Source organism: Chelmon rostratus, chromosome 5, assembly GCF_017976325.1.
Source record: "Chelmon rostratus isolate fCheRos1 chromosome 5, fCheRos1.pri, whole genome shotgun sequence".
In the NCBI taxonomy this organism is placed as follows: Eukaryota; Metazoa; Chordata; class Actinopteri; order Chaetodontiformes; family Chaetodontidae; genus Chelmon; species Chelmon rostratus.
The window spans coordinates 3,482,484-3,506,105 of NC_055662.1; the positions used below are offsets into that span (position 1 = coordinate 3,482,484).

The 23,622-nt window shown below is 41.9% G+C and overlaps 1 pseudogene; it reads left to right on the forward strand.

Moving 5' to 3' along the window:
* Positions 1-3,361: 3,361 nt before the first annotated feature.
* Positions 3,362-15,818, forward strand: LOC121606179 (annotated as a pseudogene).
* Positions 15,819-23,622: the final 7,804 nt, after the last annotated feature.

The following is a 23,622-nucleotide window of genomic DNA, read 5'->3' on the forward strand; positions in this document are numbered from 1 at the left end:
AGTAGGAATAAATTCAGTGTTTCCTGTTTGCTATTAATCAGGCCTATTATGCTCATATGTGCAGTGTTGTCACAACACTTCATGTTGGAAAGCTTTCTGCATTGTATGCTGGCAACCATACAGGCTGTAGTGAATCTGCAGTAATGCAAAGGAGGACGTCGCAGTGATAAGAATGAATGTGTTCTGTGTCTGCTTGTTTTGCCTAATGTCCACTGTCCACGTATGAGGAGCAGGGTGGCATGCTGGGTAAACATGTCCATCGTGAAAGGGTCACAGGTTTGATCACAGCAACAGACACATGTTTGTGATTGTGATTAAACTCCAGCAATGCATGCATTGAGAGGGACCTGCAACCCTCTCAATGCATGGTCAAATCTGAATGTGATCATCATCTTAATCCTGAATACGTACAGTAAAGGTGATAATGAAGTATTCCTAAGACATTTGACTGATCCCCCATCAGTGATGTGTTTGGCTGATCTAAAGTAGACTAACTTAGCTTTTGGTTCAGATAGTAAATGATACATGATGATGGTATTTTCCTGCCAATAAACTTCTATCCGTCAAATAGGATTGTAACACTGGGAAGGGTGAATGTAACAATAAAGGGTTAAAAACTGTTGCAATTACTGCATATTTCCACCAATAAATTCTCCCTTTACCATCGAACAGAACAACAATAAAGTTACATTCCCAAAGTCACAAACTCCATGAACCTTTGCTTAGTTTAAACTCAAATAATGGCAAATTTGACTGGTTCCGCTCTGTGGGGTCCAGACCTGTTGGCACCACTTCCCCACCTTTAGCCTGAGATCAATCCCAGCACATCCTGCCGGCTCTGTTTGCACAGCTTGCTGCCCAACACTCGTACTAATACAATACATTACCTCAAAGCAGAACAAACTATCACAACCTGTCATAATGCCAAGTGGCTGCAGCTGGATCATCAAATAGGTGAACCTGCTGGCTCAGTGATGGTCAGGACTGGATTTCACTTGCAGCAAAGTCATGTTTCTCATATCATTATATTAGACGCACTCCAAAGATTTATTTGGGTTCTATTGATATCTGCCTGCTGAACATGGCCACATTGACTTGCCAGTGGGCCCGGGGCAAAAATAAGCTGTTTGGCCCTTATTAACCTCCTGTTCCCTCCAATGTCTGTGCAATGTGCACAGTTTCTCTGTGCTGAATTAGTCTCTGGTGAGATAAATTGATTGAAAACAAATTAATTTAGGAATATGCTAAATGTAAGCACACAACTGAAATAATAAAGGTCCTGAAACTAAATGTAGACACAGTGACCCTCTTTGAGACTGGGTGTCAAGATCCGGTAGCAGCGGCCCACCTAAAGGTGGCATCAAGCCAGTTGTTGCCTTCTTTAGTGGTGCATATTCCCAAGCACATTTTCAATTAAATGAACAGAAACACGCAGACACAGAGCTCTCACGGCCCCTTGACCTTTGAACTCCACTCGAGTCAGCCACTTGAGGCTGCCTCTAAAATCCCCATAGACCTCCATATCAAAATGTCCAACTATAAAGCAGAAATAAACATGTTCACAGCCTGGAACAAAAAACTATTTTGATCTCTATAGTAGTGCTGGTTTGAAAAAATCGATCCGCCGATTTTAAATCAATTCTCATTTTATTTTTAAAAAATCGATTTTGCCTCAGTGTCACAACCCAGGAGGGTTTTTTTTTTTCGCCATAATGAGTTCCTTTAGTCAAGGTGAGATCACAGAATATGGCCACAAACTCATCACATGCACTGAATGTCCTGCGTACATTCTGTGTTTTTATTGTTGATCGTTCACACACAATACTTTAGAACTCATTCTAATGCAGTGAAGTTGCAAAAGTAAGATAAATGAATTCTTTGCAGGACATGATATCCATTTTTGCATCTGTCTACTTAATGTTCGAAAGTTAGAAAAGACTGGAAAACCTGCAGGATCTTGTCTGGCTCTCTCATTTCTCATCAGAATATATTGAATCAAAGTTGAATCTATAAGCATGTATTCATGTTTTATGTGACTTATTAAAAACATATAAACCTAACTACTTAAAAAGTACAGAAGAAAAATTGTTGATGTCATAATGATTGAATAATGAAATTGCCTGAAGTGAGAATTGACAAGTTGATGCTGTTTGTTGTTCATGGCAGCTCATCACTGGTCGTGAAGCAGCAGAAGAAGAACTGATTAACACATCTATCCTTCATGCAGTCATTTGTAACAATGACTTCTGAAAATCAGAGCAAAAACTGTCATTAGTGTGTGGGGGGCTTCTTCTGAAACAGTGCTGCTGATCTGAGGCTCATTCGACTCAGCTGTCAGGGTCTTCGTTACTGAGCGGGCCTCAACACTGGAAGACAGTCAAATGACACTTTAACGATGTTCACCCAGCCACAGATAGCCGTGCACACCGCTCATCTCCAAACACACGACTCACCCGCTGTCACTGAGCTGCAGTTTGATGCGCTTACGAGGGTCGAGCTGCAGCACCTCCTTCAGCAGCTTTGTCAGACTGTGCAGATCCAGTCTCTCCTCCAAGATGTGGTGGAGTGATGGTACCTTTAGTCTCCAGAGATTCTCACACAGTTGCTCACTGTTGTTGCGCTTTTTGAGCCACGGTTAAGCAGATGATCTGCTGGTTGACCCTGCGTCTCAATGATTAATTTCATCAGGACACCACACAGACAACATGTCACAGCTAGAAAGCATTGTTTCCCACTTCATTTTCAGAATCAGGAGGCTTTTGGAAGTCTGTAAACACTCACCAGGTCATATTCATTCTAATCAGGTTACAAACTTTCTAACTAAGGATTTATCCAATCACACACAAATCTGGGCAGATTGAAATCCATTGAACAACAATGGAAATTAGAGTAATGACCATTCTCCTACTAAATTCTGCCCTTTGTCAGGTTTATTAAATGATTAATATGTTGTTGGAAAAATTAAAAATGGCCAAAAAAAATGCTTCATGGTGGAGTTTTATTGTCCAAGGCATTTGAGAGCACACTGAGTTGCCACTGCTGTGGCACTTGCACATCATTTCCACTTATCATTTCCAGTGACGGCCAAGTTTCTTGTTTCCAGCTCATTCCAGTTCATGGGTTTTTCAGCTGCTGCAGCAGACAACGAATAACTGGGACTTTTATTTTGAAGAACATGCAGCGCATATCCTATCCTGAGTCTTGCTGATGTGCGTGATGATTTGGGATTGAATGCGCCAGTTAGCTTGACAGTGTGTTGTTTAGCTAGTTGGGAGGACGCCGTCTTTCTCTGACAGGGTTCTTCTGAGAAAGTAATGTGGCGCTCCCGATGCTAATGTTAGCTTAAGTCAGTGGTGCAGCGATGTCTTCTCCTGACAGCAACACTGTGGGAGGGATTCACGGGCTTCTTCTGAAACTTCACGAATCACTTTCAGACGAAGACACCCGAGCGGCAGCTTTGAAATGTCACGATATAGTCGGTGACTTGGGCCATGAGTGCATGCTAACACCGACCGAGAATGAACTTGGTAAGACGAGGAAGTCCATCAACTTAGTCCTCTCTGTATCTGACAGGAACGCGTCGAGTCCGCACTGAATGAATTACTTTGCAACAAACTTCCTGTAATAGCTTGCTTTCCTGTTTTTGTTGTAGATGGAAATGAGTCGCTATGCCGTCACATTGGGTAAGACCTGCCGTTTCCATCGCAAAAAATGAAGATAAACTGCCGTGAAAACTAACATCTCTGACTGTCTCTTAAACAGCTGGGCTTCGACTGTTTGCCAGACATGCATCCCAGTTCAGTAGCTGCCTTATGGACCACTGCAGAGCTTTGTTTGAGGTCATGTCTAAACTCTGCGGACACATCAACCCTGAGATGAAGAAGACAAGTTACTATGCACGTGAGGCCTTCCTCAAACAGGTAGACACTTCAAGGCCGTCCCAGACCAACACGATGCTGACTGAATTTAAGAGTCAGAATATTTCCAAAATAATTCCAGCATCATCTGCTGTCCAATAATTTGATGGTCATTTGTTAAAGGTTGCAGTGCACTGTCCATTGCCATACGAGGATATGGATTCTTTGCAGCCGTATGTTTATTGCCTTGTTTGCTTTATTCACAGTTTGGTTTCGTGTGTAATCCACTAGATAATCTTAAATGTATTCTTTCATCTTCTGTCGTAGACAGGTAAATAGTCAGCTAAAAGTAATGCGTGAACAGTTGAAATAGCTAAAAGTGAGGGTAAACAGTTGAAATAATTAGCTAAATGTAGCTAATGGATAGCAATTTAAGTTGTTAGCTAAAAGTAAAGGATAAACAGTTGAAATAGTTAGCTCAACATAATGAATGAATAATTGAAATACTGTAGCTAATCGTAGTGAATAAAAAGTTGAAATTGTTAGTGTTTTAAAATGGATAAATGGGAGAAATGTCCTCCTTCGTAGTACTACAAATGCAAACCGACCCAAACATTGACTATTCAAGTATGGACAAAAAATTTTAAACATCCACTATCACTTTTATATCATTATTGTTAAAGAATATCCCCTTGAGTTCATCTGACATTAAAGATTTGACTGATTTGGTAAATAATAACCAATGCTGATAGTGATTAACATTTTGTTATCATTATATGTCAATGAATACATTTTCATGCCATCATATACATCAAGATTTTCTTACTCAATTATATTCCTGACAGAAGGACAAAATCATTGTAAGAAATGGTTTTGTATTACCAAAATGCTCAGTGCAGTTGTCCGTTTGTCCCTGCAAGGAGGAAAGTTCTTTGGTGGAGCAGTTTGTCTTTGAAATTCTCGTCATATTTGTCAAAAGTCTGGCTCTTGCACCAGCGCCATTGATCATCTGAAAAGAATCGTCAAACAAAAGGCCCCCAGCCTCAATCAGCACAGTACTGAGAGACGCGTCCCAAGGTTGGTACACAGTATGCATGCATATCAGTAGGATGTTTGCAAGCTACGAGACCTCCAGTCGTGTTTGCAGTAAATGCTCATGCAATGATGAGATATTATGATTTATGTGCAGAAATGTATGTGAAATTCCTCTTCTTGCAGGGGCTTTCCACCTGATGGGAAGCTGTGCCTCTCCGATGTGGTTTTATGGCTTCTGGAGCAATGTGGCCGGCCTCGGACGAAGTGTCGCCACAAATGCATGGAACTCTTCTATGAGTTCATACCCCTCCTCCCAGGTGAGCAATCCCACCCAGAGCTTCATCTTCCAAGGTTAGCGTCGGCCTCATGAACATTAAACACAACAGAGCAAATTCATAAAAAGACCTTTGATAATTTAGTAGTCGCATTACTTTTAGTTCATTTTCAGTCATTTACTTTTCTCTGTGGTGTGTGACTGACCGTAGGAAAGAAGTCTCCACCTCAGTGGCTGGATGGCATGCTGAAGGATCATGGCATAGGTTTCGTGATCTCACGGTTTGAGGGTGGAGGTCTCCTCTCCCAGCACACTCTCAGGGACCTGAAGGGTCCTTTCAGTGTCAGAGCCACCCTGCAGTGGATGGACCTACTGCTGGCGGCCCTGGACTGCTACAACACCTTCATCAACTTGCATGTAATCAAGCCTCAGCACATGCTTAGTAAGTCTGATTTGTGCAGTTCTATTTTATTGTACCAGTTCTTATGATGGGATAGTTGGTGCATACTTGTGTTACGTTGCGACGTGCATTTTATTCATATTGTACCTGCAGTGATACAATTTTTTCAGAAACGCGTATTCTGTCTGCATTAAATGTATTTAAATAGTGTGTAAAACATCTCTTTTTTTTACTTCTTCATTGTCAAGGTTCCAAAGAGAAATCAAGTTTTCTGAAAGCTCCAAGTTTCTTTTTGGCTGAGCTGGCAACCCATGAACTGGCAGTGGCAGAGAGCTGTTTTACTCTTGGCGAGAAGACCTCTCACTTCAGCCCACGAGAGGTGGACCAGTACGACTTCAGCAAGTGCACCATCATTGTCCGCCTGCTGGAGTTCGCCACCATGGTTCTAGTCAAAGGAAACCAGGAGTTTTGGAAGGTATCACTGAGTTTAAGACACTGACATTAAGAAAGTCATGATTGTTCCTTTGGCTCACTGTGTGTTTGATTTATTCACAGCTTCTGGAACAAGACATTTTTGCCTCAGCGTTTCTTGAACTGACTGCACTGGTGGTGTGTGAGCCATCCACTTTAGGTTTCAACATTGCAGATGTGGAGGTAATAAAGAACCTACCAGAAGTGTGTGTTCCTTTGCTAAAGGCCCTGCTGGCCTCGCCTTACAGCACTCATATTGAAAGCAGTTTGTGGACCAAAATCTCTCGAAAAAGGTATGTTAATCATCTTTGAGTACTGATTTTGAGTTCACTGTTCACTGCCACATGTAACAGACGTTAAACAAAAATGTTTCTTTAATGATCTCCTAGTGTGGAGGGGTTGTGTGCTGTAGACCTCTACCATTCCAGCACCCTGAGCCACCATGACCAGATGGAAATGGTTCTGTCTTCCTGTAAGCAGATCCACAAAGCCGACTTCCTCGGCTCCATTCTGCACAGCCAGGTATTTGACCCGGGACATAGTCAGGTGTGAGCATGTAACCATTAACCCACAATGAGCTTTATTTTCACAGCACCATTTTTCAGTTATGCAAATGTGCCATTCTATTCACTTTTGATAACCATTTCACACACAAAACATGTTGAAAATGAGCACAGGTAAAGCATTTTACTTTGTGTGCTGATGGCAGATTTTGGTATGAGAGTGCAGATCTTTTGGATTTTTCCTTGCAGTGATTATTGCATATGCAAATGGAAGCCACACATTTTTTTTTTTTTGTTTTGCTTTTTCTCGGCTGGTTAAAGGATGCTACCTATGCCATATCCCTCGGGTCCAGACTTCTAATGACAGTGTATAAAGGTATAGCACCTGGTGAGGACAGGATGGCACTTCCTTCCTTGGACATAAATACCAAAAGGCTAGCAGACGGCCTGCTTCAGCTTGCCTTTTCTCTAAGTCAACAGGTCAGTGGTACCTCTCTTTGCATAAGATTTGATGAAATAAGATGAAATTGAAACTACATGTGGTGAGCTGGAGTCAACTGCATCTAATGCAACCAATTTCATTGCGTAGTTTATAAAAAAAGAAAAATACGACGAATGTGATACAAGTTTACTGCGTGTTTGACTGCTTGCTGCCTCCTGTTGTATTTTACCATTTCTCTGCAGAGCGAGCAGCTGGTGGACTCGTCGTTGAACACCATCATGCTCTCTGTGCCCAAATCTGGAAGCCACAGCCACAACTTCCTGAGCTTCTCGCACGGGGAGTACTTCTACAGCCTCTTCCAGGCGACCATCAACACTGAGCTTCTGAGAAGTCTGGACGCCACAGTGCCAGCCCTCATGAAAGCTTCCTCTCAAAACCCCAGCATGGTAGCTCTTTCTCCTTTCCTTTTAAATTAGTTTCAGAAAAGGTTTATTTAAAGGCATTCCCAAAACAAATATACTTCTAAGAGAATAATGATCAGTGGCATAACATTTTATAGGTTTACTGTAACATGTTAAAAACCTGACAGCTGCTTAGAGTTTTGTGGTCTTTTGTTCTGCTCATGTGATGAGTGAAGTGATCAATGGGACAATCTCCCCAAATGCGTCAAATCAAATGACCCACTAAGATAAAAGATGAGCAGCAGCTGGCAAATTGACATGTGCTGCATAGAAATATGAGAAGTAGATTGTAAATTTAGGTTTGATTGATTGATTGACATTCGATAGTGCAGTAGCATTATTAGACTGGGTGCAGTCACGCTTCAGAGAATCATGGTCAGCACAGATCTATTTTTTATGGACAGATATAGATATTTGCAAGCCTGGCTAGCAGTGATCTCAATTCTTTTGTGCACAGTGCATTGCATTCGTGCACCTGTCAAGGAACAGTGTTGTTCTGCGTGTGAGGTTTTCTGTTGAAATTTTCGTCAGGTGAGTGTGTTGCTGAATGGCATGCTGGACCACAGCTTTAGGGAGCGCTCTGTGAGGAAGACTCGGGGAAAACAGCTGGTCGAAGAGGTGCCGAGACGATGGAAAAGCCTGCAGTCGTGGTGGGAAGGACACTCGTCAACTCCAGAGAGCAAAACTGCCACTCTTCTGCTGCTCTCCAAGCTCCTACAGGTATGATGCTGAAGTTACTGCTTCATGTCCCCGAGCAAAAAAAACCCTTCGTCTCATTCAGTAGAAACTGTAATTGCCAGGTTTGAGAATAAATGAGTACATTAACACCACTACTACTAATAATAATGATCATCGTTTATGTGCCCAGGCCTGAAAAACTTGACCCCCTTTCTTTCCTGATTTCCTCTCATGTGAATTTACATCATGAATACTTTTCCCTCTCTCATCAGATCGACTCCTCTGTCTGCTCTGATATCAACCATGAAGCATTCAGGCCGGTGTTTTCCACTTTCACTATGCTGCTGGTTGACATGAATCTGCCTCTGAACCTCAAGGTATGGAGAGGATATACGGCAGATTACTTCAAATGACTTTTTGATGAAGTAAGAATGACTTTTACTTTTTTTTTGTTCGAGTTGCTTAACAAAGTAAACAAAGCTGAAATGTAAGTTTCTTTTGTTGAATTCTCTCAACTCTTCAGAGTCAGGCCCTGTTGGTGTTGCCCTTCTTCACAATTCTCCCAGAGGAGCCACTGGCTGAGCTGCAGAGAGCTCTGGACGCCCTGGTAGCTTCCCACTTCCCCATGCAGTCAGATGAGTTTGCTAAGGGCTCGCTTCAGCGCAACAACTACATGGACTGTGTCCGAAAGGTAAAGTGTTTTGGAGATGAGACAGATTAAAGTGGAAAAGTTTATTTGATACAGTTTTGAGAACAAGCAGATGCCAAACACTGAGCAACGACTCTTGTGGTGAGTAAGTAAGTTTTACTTGCAGCTGGTGTTTGGGAGGCACCAACCCAACATCTCTTTGTGTCTTTTAGTTGCTGGATGCCCTAGAGCTTTCTCAGAGCCCCCTCCTGCTCAAACTGATGGCAGGGATTCTGTGTCGAGATAGAAAACACATCATGGAGGAGCACTTCCAAACCTGTTTCCAAAGAATTGCAAAGCGGTTAGTAAAGGCTTCAAACCATTCTTCAGTCAGAAGTCATGAGGTAACACAAGGTTTCCTTCTTTCTTACTTTAATGGAGTTGCATTTGTTTTAATAGATTAAAATTAAATAAATGTTTTAAATGGTATTATCAAGTGTAGTTTTAGATACACATTTAGTTTAGAATATGAACCCAATCCCCAAGTATCACGTCTCAGCTTTTCACATAAACCTCAGTTGGAAAGAAAACACACTCCCGGTTCAGGACACCCTTTTGAGAGGCGATGCACATCATGGCTGGGAGCTGTCAAGTTCCATCGCAGGTTCATTATGTTGCTGTATTGCATTAGATCTTACAGGAGTTGCTTATTTTGTGTCCACTCCCTGTGTTGATGTCTGACTAGGTCAAGCAGCGAGCGGCAGCTGCAGCTAATGTGTGCAGTGTATGGAGTGATCCAGCAGGGCGACGTGCCGATGAGCTCCATGCTGCAGGCCATGGTGGAGAGGGTCCTGCTGCCCCTTGCCTCTAACTGTAGCCCCAAGGCCCTGAATGACTTCTTTGTGGCAAATGTCTCCGACATGACAGCTTTGCTGCTCAGCCGCTTCACTAAGGTTTGCTTCTTAACATTGTTACATGGTACTAGTCAGCCAGTACTATATAACGTAGATCAGTTGAGCGGGTTAGAAATCGATTTATGGCTAATTTGTTTATTGATTTAGTCAAATGAAAGAGAATTTGAGATCCAGTTGCTGAAGAAGAACGGCGGCTACAAGCTGATGGAGCTCCTGTATTCTCGGCTTCCCAAAGAAGAGGTTTACTCCAAGGAATCCCGCATTAATCAAGCCTACTGTCCATCAGACAAAACAGAGGGGAACGAGTTGTCCAAGACCTTGATCAAGTAGGACTCCCCTGTACTTTTAAAAGTCAAGAAGTGACATGACAGAGATGTGAAATGCGTAAATGATGGCTATTGCTGTTATTTCCATTAGGTCGTGTTTTGAAGCGTTCACTGAGAACATGGCGGGTGAGACTCAGCTCCTTGAACTTAGGAGACACTATCACTGTGCTGCGTACAACTGTGCCATCACCGTCATCAGCTGCAGCTTCACTGAGCTTCCTGTTCAGTGAGAAACCAGAGAAGGTCCTCGCTGGCTTTCAGAATTATATCCAAGTCATCTTTCATTTTGGAACGGTGCACTACAATGAACTACACAACGACCTTCAGGTTTTGATTGTTCTGTGGTGTTAATGGTGCTCTTTCTTTGTCCAGAATCAGTTCATCCTGGAGAATATCATCGATGTTGAAAGGACCTACAACTTTCCAGTTGAAATTGAGGTAAGTTTTATTAACAAATCTGCTTGTTTAACAATATACTTTGAGTTGCAGTTGTGGTTAATTTCTTTTTTTCGCTGATGTAGGTCCCACTTGAGAGAAAGAAGAAGTACGTCATGATTGGAAAAGAAGTGAGCGAGGAGAATGGAGGTATTTACTGCTCATTTACTGACTTTGGCTGTCTTTGTCACAGACCAGTTGACATTTTGAAATGCATGTATAATTAGCAGTGTGGCAGGTGATATGCAGTTTAAAAACAGACACATTATAACCTGTTTTTGCTGGTGATGAGGAGAGTTTTTGGTATGTTTGTACATCTAGGAGACAGAGGAGACAAATCCCTCCCAGGACACAGTGGTTGATCTGGAAATGGATGAGTTAAATCAGCATGAATGCATGGCAACCATGACTGGTCTTATTGGGCACATGAAAAGGAACAACAGAACTCCCAAATCTGAACAGGTCAGTGGCACTAAAGAAGAGTTTGAACAGAACTGTCATTTCTCTGGAGACAGAAACAGATGGCTTCACACATCATCATGAACAAGTCTTATTTAATGGAGCTTTTGTCTCTTCTTTTTTTAATCAAACAGGGAAACATGCCGAGTGAGCTTCCTCCATGGATGAAAATTTTACATGGAAAACTAGCAAATCCAGCCACACCTCTGAATATTCGACTCTTCATCTCAAAGCTGATGATCAACACAGAGGAGGTAAGTGTCGCTCGATACAAATGTATTTTATATTATTACTGTCGTTGTAAATAAACCAAATATGATGCTGTATGTGACTCCTCATTCTCTGCTCCTCTAATGGTCACTGTTTGTTTGTGGATTTGGACTTTGTTGTCAATTTTTCCAGGTTTTTGGACCATATGCCAAACTCTTCTTGGGGCCGCTCCTGCAGGTTGTCGTCTCTGAAAACAACGGAGGAGAGGGGGTCCATTTTATGGTGGTGGATATTGTGGTCACAGTTCTGTCTTGGACAAACCTGGCCAGCCCCAAGGTTGCTCATACTTGCATTTTAAAGACAGCAAATATAAATCATTAATACGTTTTTATTAGAGGCTGTGTATTTCCAAGGGAATTAAAGCACATTTTAGGATAGAGATATTATCTAAAGACAAAAAAGAAGAACCATTAGTAACAGAATTTTTTCGTCTCAGGGAAACCCCAGAGATGAAGTGCTCGCCAACCGGCTGCTAGAGTTCCTGATGAAGCACAGCTTCCACGCCAAGAGGGCAGTTTTCCGCCACAACCTGGAGATCATTCGCACTCTGGTAGAGTGCTGGAAAGACTGTCTGCATGTGCCTTACAGGTACTACTTGCACACACTCACTGAACAATTGATGTGCAGTTGACACAATCAGTGTAGCTGCATGAAAGTTAAAGTTAAAACGTTAGTAGGGCGTGAACTCTGTCCAAAGTTACAAACTATGTTCAAGCTAGACTACATTTGAACTTAAGTATAGCTGGTGCCACCCAGTGCTGGTTCCCACTCTGGGGTTCCTGACCCCCACTTGTCAAAGCTTCACTGGGGGTTACAACACCTTGATTGTAAGAGGTGTAAGGAAACCTTTTGGCAACACTTTATGTTAAGGTGCGCATATTAACCATGGACTAGATTCTCATTAGCATGTATATAATAGTAGCATATTGAGTCTTTATTAGTCAATTATAAACCACCTATTAATGCCTTATTCTGCATGACCACATTCTGCAATTAACTAAAACAAAGAGATTTCCCTCAATAACCTCCTAAGTGCATCTTATTGATAGTCAGAAAGTTGTTGCACATGAATTATGATCTTAATAACGTAACCCTACCCCTTAATAACCCCAAGAATAAGGTAGTAATAAGTCCTTTATTATGATGAATAAAGAGCCAATGTGCAACTAATATGCATGCTAATAAGCAGCTAGTGAATGGTGAATACTGTGTGTTCTTAATTAGCTAATCCCTGTCCATCCCTCACCAACAAGGGGTGCGTTAGAAGATGATGACAGGTCTGATAGTATACAAGCATAAATTCTGTGTTTTTCATCAAATGGAGTTGAATCGCTCTCTTTTTTTGCCCTTGCAGTTTGATATACGAGCGCTTTTGTGGCACCAACCCAAACAGTAAAGACAACTCTGTTGGACTTCAGCTGCTGGGAATCATCCTGGCCAACAACCTCCCTGCTTACGATGCCTCATGTGGAATTGAATATGAGAGGTAATATTTACAGTGTAGCTAAATGGCAGCATACTGTGCACTGAATCACCCGACAGCTTCACTGTTTGAAAACCATCATTTTATTATGAATTTTTAAGATGCAAGTTAAGAGCAGTATATTCTAACAGTCATCTTTTTTGTTTGTTTGTTTGTTTTTCCCATGTGTTGAGTTCACACATGCCATCTTTCAAGGCAGCTGTAAACATTTGAATGTGTTGTGTTTTTCAGGCACATCCAGTCTCTCACCAACAACGTGTCCTTTGTAAGGTATAAAGACGTCTACGCAGCTGCTGCTGAAATTATCGGCCTCATCCTGAAGAATATGACTGAAATGGATGATGTATGAGACTTTCCCAGTTTGGTTGACTTACAGTTATTCTTCTTTTATGTTGGTGTCTGAGGAGAGCTCAAATCACCTGAATAGAAAGAAAAGATTGCAACACAGGGAGAAGAAAATCAGTTTTTCTGTCTGAAATATAAATCGTTCCATTAATCAACGCTGTCTGTAAATCGCCAGTTCAGACCAAGGTTTGAAAGTTAACCAAGTTTTATTGTAACTGCAACTTTCTTTACAATTTTTCAGGTTTGTCAACTATGTGTTCTTCCTCCTGCCGAAGTCGCACGGCATCTTGAAGACTCATTGTTTGGAGTGCGTGCTGAGCCGAGCTGATGTCATCCCAGACATCTTCCTGCAGCTGAAGACCACAGGCTTCATTCAGACGATGGGCCACAGGTACGTCCTACCCATTATCTCCTCCATGACCTGCATGCTTATTATCTTTCTGGCTTGTTTTTGGTTCATATCCATCATAGAGATCTACAGAAAGGTTGAGACATTAATTTATAGAACTGAAAGCACCCTGAATAAATGTAACCATCACCGAAAAGATCCAACTTTACAGGTATGTAGAGCTCTTACAAGCAACTTTCAATCCTTTTTAAAAAATCAGTGTCACACAAAACAGTACGTCCACTTCAACTACAGGAAATCAGAAGAGATTTGACATTCAGGGCCTTCCTCCTTTAGCTTCCAGTATAAGCTAATAGATAACAAGTGCAAATGAGTAACACGTGAACATTTATTTATGCTTCACATCATTCTTCTGTGTCTCCAGGGATGAAGCCAGGCAGAGAGTTTGTCTGGACATCATCCACAAGATTATTGCCCACCTGACCCCAGTTCAGCTTCAGGAGCTCCTGGGGGCTGTCACTGCTTTTGTCTCCCATCCTTCACCAGTGTGCAGAGAGAGGATGTATGACATCCTCATGTGGATCCAGGACAACTACAGGCACTGTGAACCTTTTTGGCTTCCAGTCTCATGCAAATCCTCATTTCCCACTTTTGTGTCTTGTTAAACTAGTTACCACAAACTATGTCACCGTCTTCAGTAACTTTTTCTGATTTGACCCATTTAGTGGTTGCAAAATGTAAACGATCAACCAATGTGGGACCAAACACATCCCATATAGGAAGACTAGGACATGGTGCAAACTGTCCTGCAAAATGGGTTTCCAATTCCCCATTATTAGTCTGTTGCTTTTTATGGTCACTGAACTGCATTATGCTCATGTGTTTGCAGGTTTCCTGTTGCTTGCACTCCATTGGTACTTCTCTGATGTTAAATTTAACGATACTTTGTTTTTTTTATTCTTCCAGTGATGAAGAGAGCATGGAAGACAACACCTCAGTAGAGGTTTTGAATGCAGCTAAAGAAACACTACTTCAGGGACTGTCTGAGGAAAACCAAGGCCTTCAGTCAGTACCCACTACTCGTGTCCTGTCTTTACTTTTTGCTGTATTTCATATTCTGTCTTTATTTTCTATATAAATTCAGTGTTTTAATTGAAGAAAAAAGCCCATCCCTGTCTGTTGTGTTTTCAGGCTCTATGTTCGTAACTTCTGGAGTCAGGAGAAGCGCCTCCCCACTGCCACCCTGGAACGTTCTCTGTACTCCTGTCAAATAGAAAGGTGTTTCTTGAGCTTGGCTGCCAATCTGCTGCTGGAAATGACCAGCCAGAGTCCTGACTTCAAACGAAACATGTTTGAGTCTCCACTGTCAGAGTGTACCTTCCAGGTGAGTTGAAATCTGCAGCATTTGTCTTTTCTCGGCCAGTTATTTGAGTTGTTTGAGATTTCTCTTTGTAAACTGCTGACGAGCCTGATGTATTGATGACATTTTCCCAGTCTCTAGGACTATGTGATTGATTCCAACTGGCGCTTCAGGAGCACCGTGATGACTCCCATGTTTGTTGAAACGCAAAGCTCTCAGGGCCCAGAGAGTTTAGCAGCATCCCAGTCTGGATCCATGAAGGGGAAGCTCCGAGCCACTCAGATGTCATTAGAGTTCTCCCAAACCCAAACAGCAGGTACCACTGAAATTCAATAACCTGCTATTAAAGCAGTACTAAATATAGATGTGTGTGTGTGTGTGTGTGTGTGTGTGTGTGTGTTACACCAGTAGCTTTGCAGTCAGTGAATTTGCAGGTTAACACAGGTATGATAATCTTGGAATTGATTTTTTTGTTTTTTCCTTCCAGGTCGACGTACAGCATACAACTGGCTGACGGGCAGCAGTGTGGATACACTAGCAGAGTACACGCTTGGCTCTGAGTCTCTGTCTTCATTGCTGGTGTTTGATAAGAAAACTGAGAGGCGAACTACAGCGAGGAGACCAGTGGGAGAAGGCTTTGGCCTGAGGCGTCTGACTGCATCAACCGATGAGGTGGACGGTCACACCAGAGGTCAGTCTCTGAGAAGAAACCCCCACCTCTCTAAGCATGCAACACTTTCCATCCTTCAGATAATGTCTGATGACTCTTAAGTATGTTCCAAGAGAGATATTTTGGGTTTTTCTGCAGTTTTTACAAGGTTATAACCTCATGTCTGTCCCTACACATTTTGTAAGAGTGTAACTGTCAGTAGCTATATTACACACACATCAGTTTGATACTGAACAAAAAGAACTTTAGGTCCCTTTATGAGTCCTTCTGACCCATTAGTAGCAGTCTGGGTTTTATGTACATATTGTAAATTGTAACTGTAAATAACTGGTGGTTTGTAATTGTGAATTTTGTGTTTATTTTCTTTGCATGTTGTGTGTATTTTTGGTTTGAGATTCCTTTTTTTGTTGTTTGCATCATTTATCATATTCATATATTACAACTGTCATTTACTGAAACCGAATTTTAAAAGAAATGTATTAAATAAAATCTGTACTTTAATGTTTAAAGGTACTGTCTCTGCCCCATATTTGAACGTGGTAAAACGAACCTGTGTGTGCCTTGTGCAGGGTCCTAGGCCTACCCTAGGTGGCGTTGTCGACAACAGTAATACAAATTCTCCTGCAGTTCCCTCGTTATGCCACACAGGCTTCTCCGACATTTTGTCATCGAACACAGTTCAAGCACATTTATTCCAAAATGTTGACTGAGGATTTGTATTTTCACTCAGTCTGGATCTTCGGTCCGTCAACTCTGAGACTTTTAGGGACATAAACATCACAGAGAGCGCGAACAGCGGCTTGTGTGGCTTTAATGGGCGCGCGCCCACATACACAGACCACCACACAGCCACAAAAACCCGTTCATGTTGAACGTGCTCTCGTTTTCTTTACATTAAAATTTCGGATTTATTACAAATGACAATATCCACTAAAGTTCGTTGTTTTAAAGCGAGTGACACAGAGCCTGGAAAAAGTTCAGTGAATGACTTTTGTAGAGGCCAGCTCTTTGTGGCAGCTATAGCCGCGGTAATTTATTGTTATTATTGTATTGTCACGTCGGAGTAGGCGGGTCACGTGGTGGTGGTACGTCAGCATCAGAGGTGGTATAGTCAGCTGTTCACCTGGTATTGGGGTTTTTGAACTGAGAGGGGGTGAACGGGAAGTGCTACTTTTTGCTGACCGCTTGATTTTGTCATTGATGGAATCCCTGCCTTTCTGATGTAAGTGCTGTTTTAATCACCAATAAATGCACCAAGCAGTATACTTTTGGAGCAGGTTATTCATTGAACACAAACTTCAGCCAGCGCGTCGGGCATGGTATGTTTTTCCCTAATTCAGCCTCTCGGCGGCTACGTGGATCAGGATAGTCGCCTATAACTTTTATCAATAAAGTCGCTCATGTCAGTAAATAGAATCTGTATTTTTGCAGAACCGTCAGTGCTGATGTTGTGTCTGTTGCTCACACCTGTTTATATGAACTTTTCTGTCCCTTCACTTTATGAAACACTTGTTATCATCACACATCAGCAGCTTCCACATCTGTGCCACCAGGTGCGCATTTTACGCACGTGGCACAGCCGCGGCACCAACCATTTCACTCGTGCTACGTGGCGACGAGATCAGTCAGCATCTAACTGTAATTGAGTTTCCGGGTCTTTGTTGTTCTCACAGAATCCAGGTTTATCCAATAAAAACATCTGGAACATAGAAGCCGTCCCCAGGACGCGTCCAGCCTCATCACAGCTGTCATGTTTCTAACAAACTCATTAGAATGACAACACTGGGACGCCCTGGGATCACAGCCCTTACATTTAGTCAAGGGTGCACACAGTGAATACTGAAATCACCAGCAGGCAACCACTTGCTTTAAAATATCAAAACAACAAGGAGTGGGTTCACGACTTCCTGCATCAAGTAAGTGACTACAGTCAGGCGGTCAGAATCAGAGACCAGGGGCCTGTTGCACAAAACTAGGATAAGGGATTAATCCAGGATATGTTGGTTATCCTGGATCAACTTATCCTTGATCTGGTTGCACAAAAGTGGGATAAGGGGAAGTGGGATATGTTTTGACATAAGTTACCATGGAGATATATTCTGTGGAGCTAGCCTGCTCCAGACCAGGCTAAATTCCAGGATCTATTTAATCTCATCCCTTATCTCAGTCAGCAGTTACCACAAATGGAAACCAATATTTATTCCACCTCCCACTACACATTCTTATCACATTCAACGAGACCCACTGTCATTATTTAAACATTTGTGATCATTAATTGCAATCATATATAATATATATATGCAAATACTATGCTATGCATACTATGCAAATAATGTATCAAGCAAAGAATAACTTACTGCCAGGTAATGTTCAGAAACGGTTTGTGATAGAGAGGGATGTTATAAATTAAGGGGTGAGTCAAATTTTAAGATTCTTAAAGTGCGCACTACATTGAAAGTGTAAAGAGTAAAACCATGGAACAAATTGTGTGTAGAGATAAAACAAATATCTAACATAAGTCAGTTAAAAAAAGGTATAAAGAATTGATTCTTGCGTGATATAGTAATGACTAATAGGTATTTGGGTGTGTGTTGTGAATCACAACACTTTTTTCTATACATAATATAACTGTCAATGCCTGCATACTGTGCACGTTATTTATCGGTAATTGCTGAATATATGGATCATGTGTAGGTTGAGGATGAATCAGGATATTTCAGTCATGAGTTTTTTGATAAAAATGTAATAGTACTTAAGGGGTAGGGTTTAATAAGTTTACACTTCTTCCTACTCCCTTTCACTCATGTAATCTGAGATCAACATGAATTGAAGAGGGTGACACCTTTTTTCTTCTTTATTTTTATTATCACTTTTTGTCTGTTTGCTTTGTTTTTTTATTACATGTTTGAAAAAAAGGAATCAATATAAAAATACACATCATACAGTAACATGATGACATGACGTTCCTTTATTGAATAGAATAAATCAAAGCAAATAATCCATCAGTTCCTTTCAAAAGTGAAGTCACACAGTGCTCTACAAGATAGAAAGCACAGAATCAAAGCCTATCATTCATCGCAAGAATAAATACACATTCTCAAAGGTCTGTATATAAAACACCCTGCATGTCTGCACACTGGAATAAATGCAGGACAAATCCATACTTAACAAATGAACAGACAAATGTCAGGCCTGTACACACAGTACACAGCACAATAGGCCAAATGAATAGCTGTCTGCTATTGCAGGCCATATTCAACTTAAATGTACAGAATGCACTTTAACTGAAATAATTTAAAACATATTGGTCTCTGATCAGCCGACCACTGTCGTCATCTGAGGGCGCTCTGGGGGCCCTCTCCTTGCTCAGACAGGCCACATTATGGAGGACAGCACAAGCCACAGTAATATCACACGCTCTGTCTGGACTGACCCTCAGATGGTGCAGACATTGGAAGGTCAAAGGTCATCTCGATCCGAGCCCTTGTCCTGGCATGGGCATTGTTATATGCCTGCTGTGCTCCCTGAGGGTCTGCGTAAGGTGTGAGGCAAAAAGGCTCACAGGCATACCCTCTGTCCCCCAGCAGCGTGCGCCATCAGGCAAAGTGGCCTGGCTTTGCTGATCAGGTAGTCAGCATTGCAGACCATCTGAAATGATAAGATGTAGACTATTAAACCAATCAATGCACATCACAAGCAATGTACAGTGTTCATTAATGTCATAAAGTCATGTTCACCTGAACATTAATGCTGTGAAAGGATTTCCTGTTCACAAAATGTCCCTCATGGGCACCTGAGGGGTTAGGTCAGCTAGTGGTGACCCACCACCCGTGCCTTGCTTGTGGGTTTTTTTTTAATTGCTATAAGTACAGACAATATGTGAGCAGGCACCCTCTGGGTACAAAGTATGTACATGCGTAATATTTGTCAGGGCACTTACCGTTCTGCAGGATGTTCTTGTACTTTATCTTGACTTGCTGCCAAGTTCGTTTGGGCCCAGTCATGTTTAATCTGAAAATAATAAATTTAAAAAAAAATGAACAAAGGACACACATACATAATGAATGAAACAACAGAGGAGCATGAGGAGCAAATACGGAGCTGCATTAACATGATTTCACTCACATCTGCAGTCAATTTCACTCGTAGTTCCAGCTGTTTCATAATCAGAATACAACTACGTTTTTGGGGATGTTAACCCATAAGAACCCACGGTGGCACAGGTGTGACACGTCCAAATTTTCCTAAAACATGACATAATCCGAGTTCTCAACGCCCAATGTGACACATCATTTGAGATCTTGGACAGTAGGGGGTGGTGTTTTGAAAAAAAAGTCAGAAATGTGTACATGTGGTCTATTTAGTCTGTCTTATGTCCCCCATAATTTTCCTAAAAGCAGAAATGGGTCCGGGTTCTCATGGGTTAATAAACTATTTGGATTGTAATTGTGATGGTTTCAGTGGAGTCGTGAGTGTGTGTTTGTACAATACTTACGCATTCAGACGATCTGCAATACTTTGGCACGCTTTCTCTCGTTGTTTTACGACAGTGGCGATGTTTCCTTTTTTTTTAATTTGGTCTTTCACCTCTTCATATGCGTCCATAATTATCTCCTGCTCCAACGGGGAGAAGTACGCTGCACGAGATGCCATGGTGAATCAGTGAATCTGTGAATGATTGCGGGCCCTATTTGAGGAGCTGTGTGCTGCAACTTATCCAGGATTGGTTTCACCTGTCTTGATAAATCCGTGTCTACTTATCCTGGCTTGGCGTTTGTGCAACCAATTAAGCCTGAACTCTGTTGTTTTGGATTGGTTGAGCCAGGCTCAATAACTTATCCTGGATGTCTAAATTCTACTTTTGTGCAACAGGCCCCAGGTTTTACTCAGTGAACCTCGAGTTTCTCTGTGTCTCCGCCCTCTTTCAACCACACACCGTATTTCACCTCTTCATTCATTCATTGAGTCGGCAGACGAGTTTTGCCACAGTTCTGCCGTCTGTTATTAAAAAAAAATCATTAAAAATATCAGTCAGTGGAAGTCCATTAGGCACAGTAGGTGGTGACTTTTTTTCGTTAACATGGCATGTCCTTTTGATCATGATCCCGTGGATGAAGGTGCAGCAATACTGCGCAGAGAATGGAATATTCGTCTGGAGATATTTATCAGACCACGCATAGATGTTCTTGCTTTTCCAGACAGTTATCTTTTTGAGCGGTACCGTTTCACGGCAAGTCCATCATCTACATACATAATCTAATCCGTCCTTACATTTGCACCGTTACCAGCCGTAGTCATGCCCTGACATCTCAGCAGATATTGTGTGTTGCGCTGCGTTTTTTTTGCAAATGGGAGTTTTCTTTACAATGTCGGAGATGCAGAGCACTTGAGCAAGGCGACTGTATGCAGGCCGGTGAGAAAAGTGTGCCTGGCCCTGAAACGGCTTTTACCAATCTTTGTCGTTTTGCCTGGACATAAACCCGTCAGACTCATCAAGGGGGGGTTCCACAGGATTGATGATGTAGAGATCCGTTAAATGAATTTTAAATTATATTTGGTTAATGACGTGCTGCAACCTCAGACTGGGATTAGTCATTTTAATGTCTTCCCAGTGTGATTGGCTGCATAGATGGCACACATATCTCCATCACAGCTCCTTCACATAATGAAGCAGACTATGTGAATAGGAAGTCCATTCACAGCATAAATGTGCAGGTACATGTAGACTGACTACTGTTTCAAAATGTTAAAGACTGCATCATAGTTAAACATCTGTCATTCTCTGCACTGTCAAGATCATATGTGATGCCGGATACATTATTTCCAATGTGGAGGGTCTGTTCATGACTCAAGGATTTATCGTGAGTCTAACCTGAGCAACAGACTGCAACGTGGTAAGCAGCCTAAAGATTTGCACAATTCACTTGTCTCCCCCCTTTAATATACTCCAACTATACATTACAGGAGAGTTTGACGGCCTTCTGCTGGGTGACAGGGGTTACCCATGCCAACCCAGGCTGCTGACCCCTTACCCTGACCCTGAACCAGGCCCCCAACAGAACTTCAATCGGGCTCACTGCAGGACGAGAGCCCGGGTGGAGATGACCATAGGCCTGCTGAAAGCCCGTTTCCAGTGCCTACGTCACCTGAGGGTGACCCCTGCGAGGGCCTGTGATATTATTGAGGCTTGTGTTGCTCTTCATAATATTGCTACTATTAGAGGAGAGCAACAACCTGCCCTACAAATGGACGACCCTGATGATGACCCCTTCCACCTGCCAGCTATGCAGGATGGCAGAGCAGTCAGAGACACCATATGCCATAATCATTTCCGAGATTAAGTCACCATCACCACCACCACCACCACCACAGCAGTCAAATAAATCAATAATACACATTTCATTTGGTCTTTTTTATTTCCTACAAATAAAAGAGCTTGTTTAGTTAATGTTCCAATAGTCAATATCATTAACATAGTTCACCATGCTCCCACCTATAACTTGTGCTCCAGTATTGCAGTTTCTAGATCTGCAATTTTTATCTTGCGGTCCAGGTATTGCATGTCTTTTTCAGTTTTTTGTATTTTTTACAGGAGATAGATTTTGTAGATTTCTTTTACAGGTAACTGGGAATACATAAGGAGGACATTAAATGATACAGTTGCACACAAATTCCACAGACTGAACCTCTGGTGTTCACTGAATATTCATCTCACTGTGTCAATCTGTGCAGTGGAAGTTGAGGGACCTTCCTGCTGCTGCCCAGCCATGCCCTGTTAAAAAGGATGAGAATGTGTTAATACTTCAGTGTAGGCTAAATGTCACACTCTATATTCCACCAGAATGTCAATAAATGTAAATGGGAAGGCAACTATCAGCAACATATGAAGATGTTACCTCTATAGGCCTTTCTGGATCCCCCTCTGTGAAGGCAGCAGTCAGAGTTTCGTTGTTGTCTTCATCCTAGATGAGTGATATGTTTCAGTATACTTAAATGGACCATTTTGCAAAATCTTTGGAGTATTGCCTACTTACAGTTACAAGCTCTGTTGTGGCTTGACGTGGCTCCACCAGGCAGACAGTACCATCAGAATCTGTTGGGACAAACGGAGAAAAAAAAGACATAAAAGGAAAAGAAATATTTTTATGAATAGGCTTTAAAATATATACATATAGGCCAAGGCATATTACATTTTATGAAGGCACATGTGTCTTGGGTGGTGGTCTCAGAGGATGAACTCCCTCCAGGGATTCCCTCAGCCACTGGCCTTCCTACATTCTGGCTTAGGGCCAGCTCCTCTGCCTCAGTTAGAGGTGGCGGTGCTGGGCCACCACCCGTTCTTCGTGCATCTGCCTTCTTTCTGTTGGCTGAGTAAAAGTCTGTGTTAGTTTAAATACAGGCTTAATTATTTAACATAACATGATATAGATGAGAACACTTTTTTTTCGTTTTTAAATTTTATTTCATTTGTTAACAAAAAGCAAAACATATGAACACAATATACCCAATTTTACAATGAAAGGTAGCAGAAAGAAGAAAAAAACTTATATTTATGTGTGTGAAAACAGCATTATGTTGGGGATAAAACAACTGCACAAACAGCCACTTAATATTGACTTTACAATGTGAAACATGATAAAAATGAGGTAGCTACCTCCATGAGATCATGCCGAGGTCTGACTTGTTTGAACAATGTTTTTATATTTCATTTTAAGCTGCTGCCAAGTGCGCTTCTCCCTCGCGGGATTGCCCCTAAATGAAATAAATTAATAGGCAACCATTCAAGCAGTTTTGCCCTGTAATATTATTGTGATTTCAAAGGACCACATTTATACTCACGCATTGACCCGAGCAGCAATGTTCTCGCCGTCTCCCTCTCCTTCGCAGCTGCAGCAGTGTTGGACTTCCGTCTAAAAACGTGTTCATACTCGCTGTATGAGCGCATTAAAATGTCTTATTCCAGTTGCGTGAAGTACGCAGCCTTCCGCTTCCCCGTTGCCATGGTGACTCCTCAAATCGGGGTTCCATTGATGCTGTCTTTTTATAGTTGTGGTGCACGCGCTTCAGTCGAGGTGAACCTACTCTGAGTTCATCAAACTAACTCAAATCTGCTGTTGTGGAATCGAAAACTCAGAGTTTCCTATCTCAGAGTAGATCAACTCAGAGTTTGTTGAACCTGCTTTGTGAAACGGACCCCAGAACACAATGCAAGCCAGTCACACAGGTCTGATCACTTTGCTTTGACAACTTGTTTTTAAAATC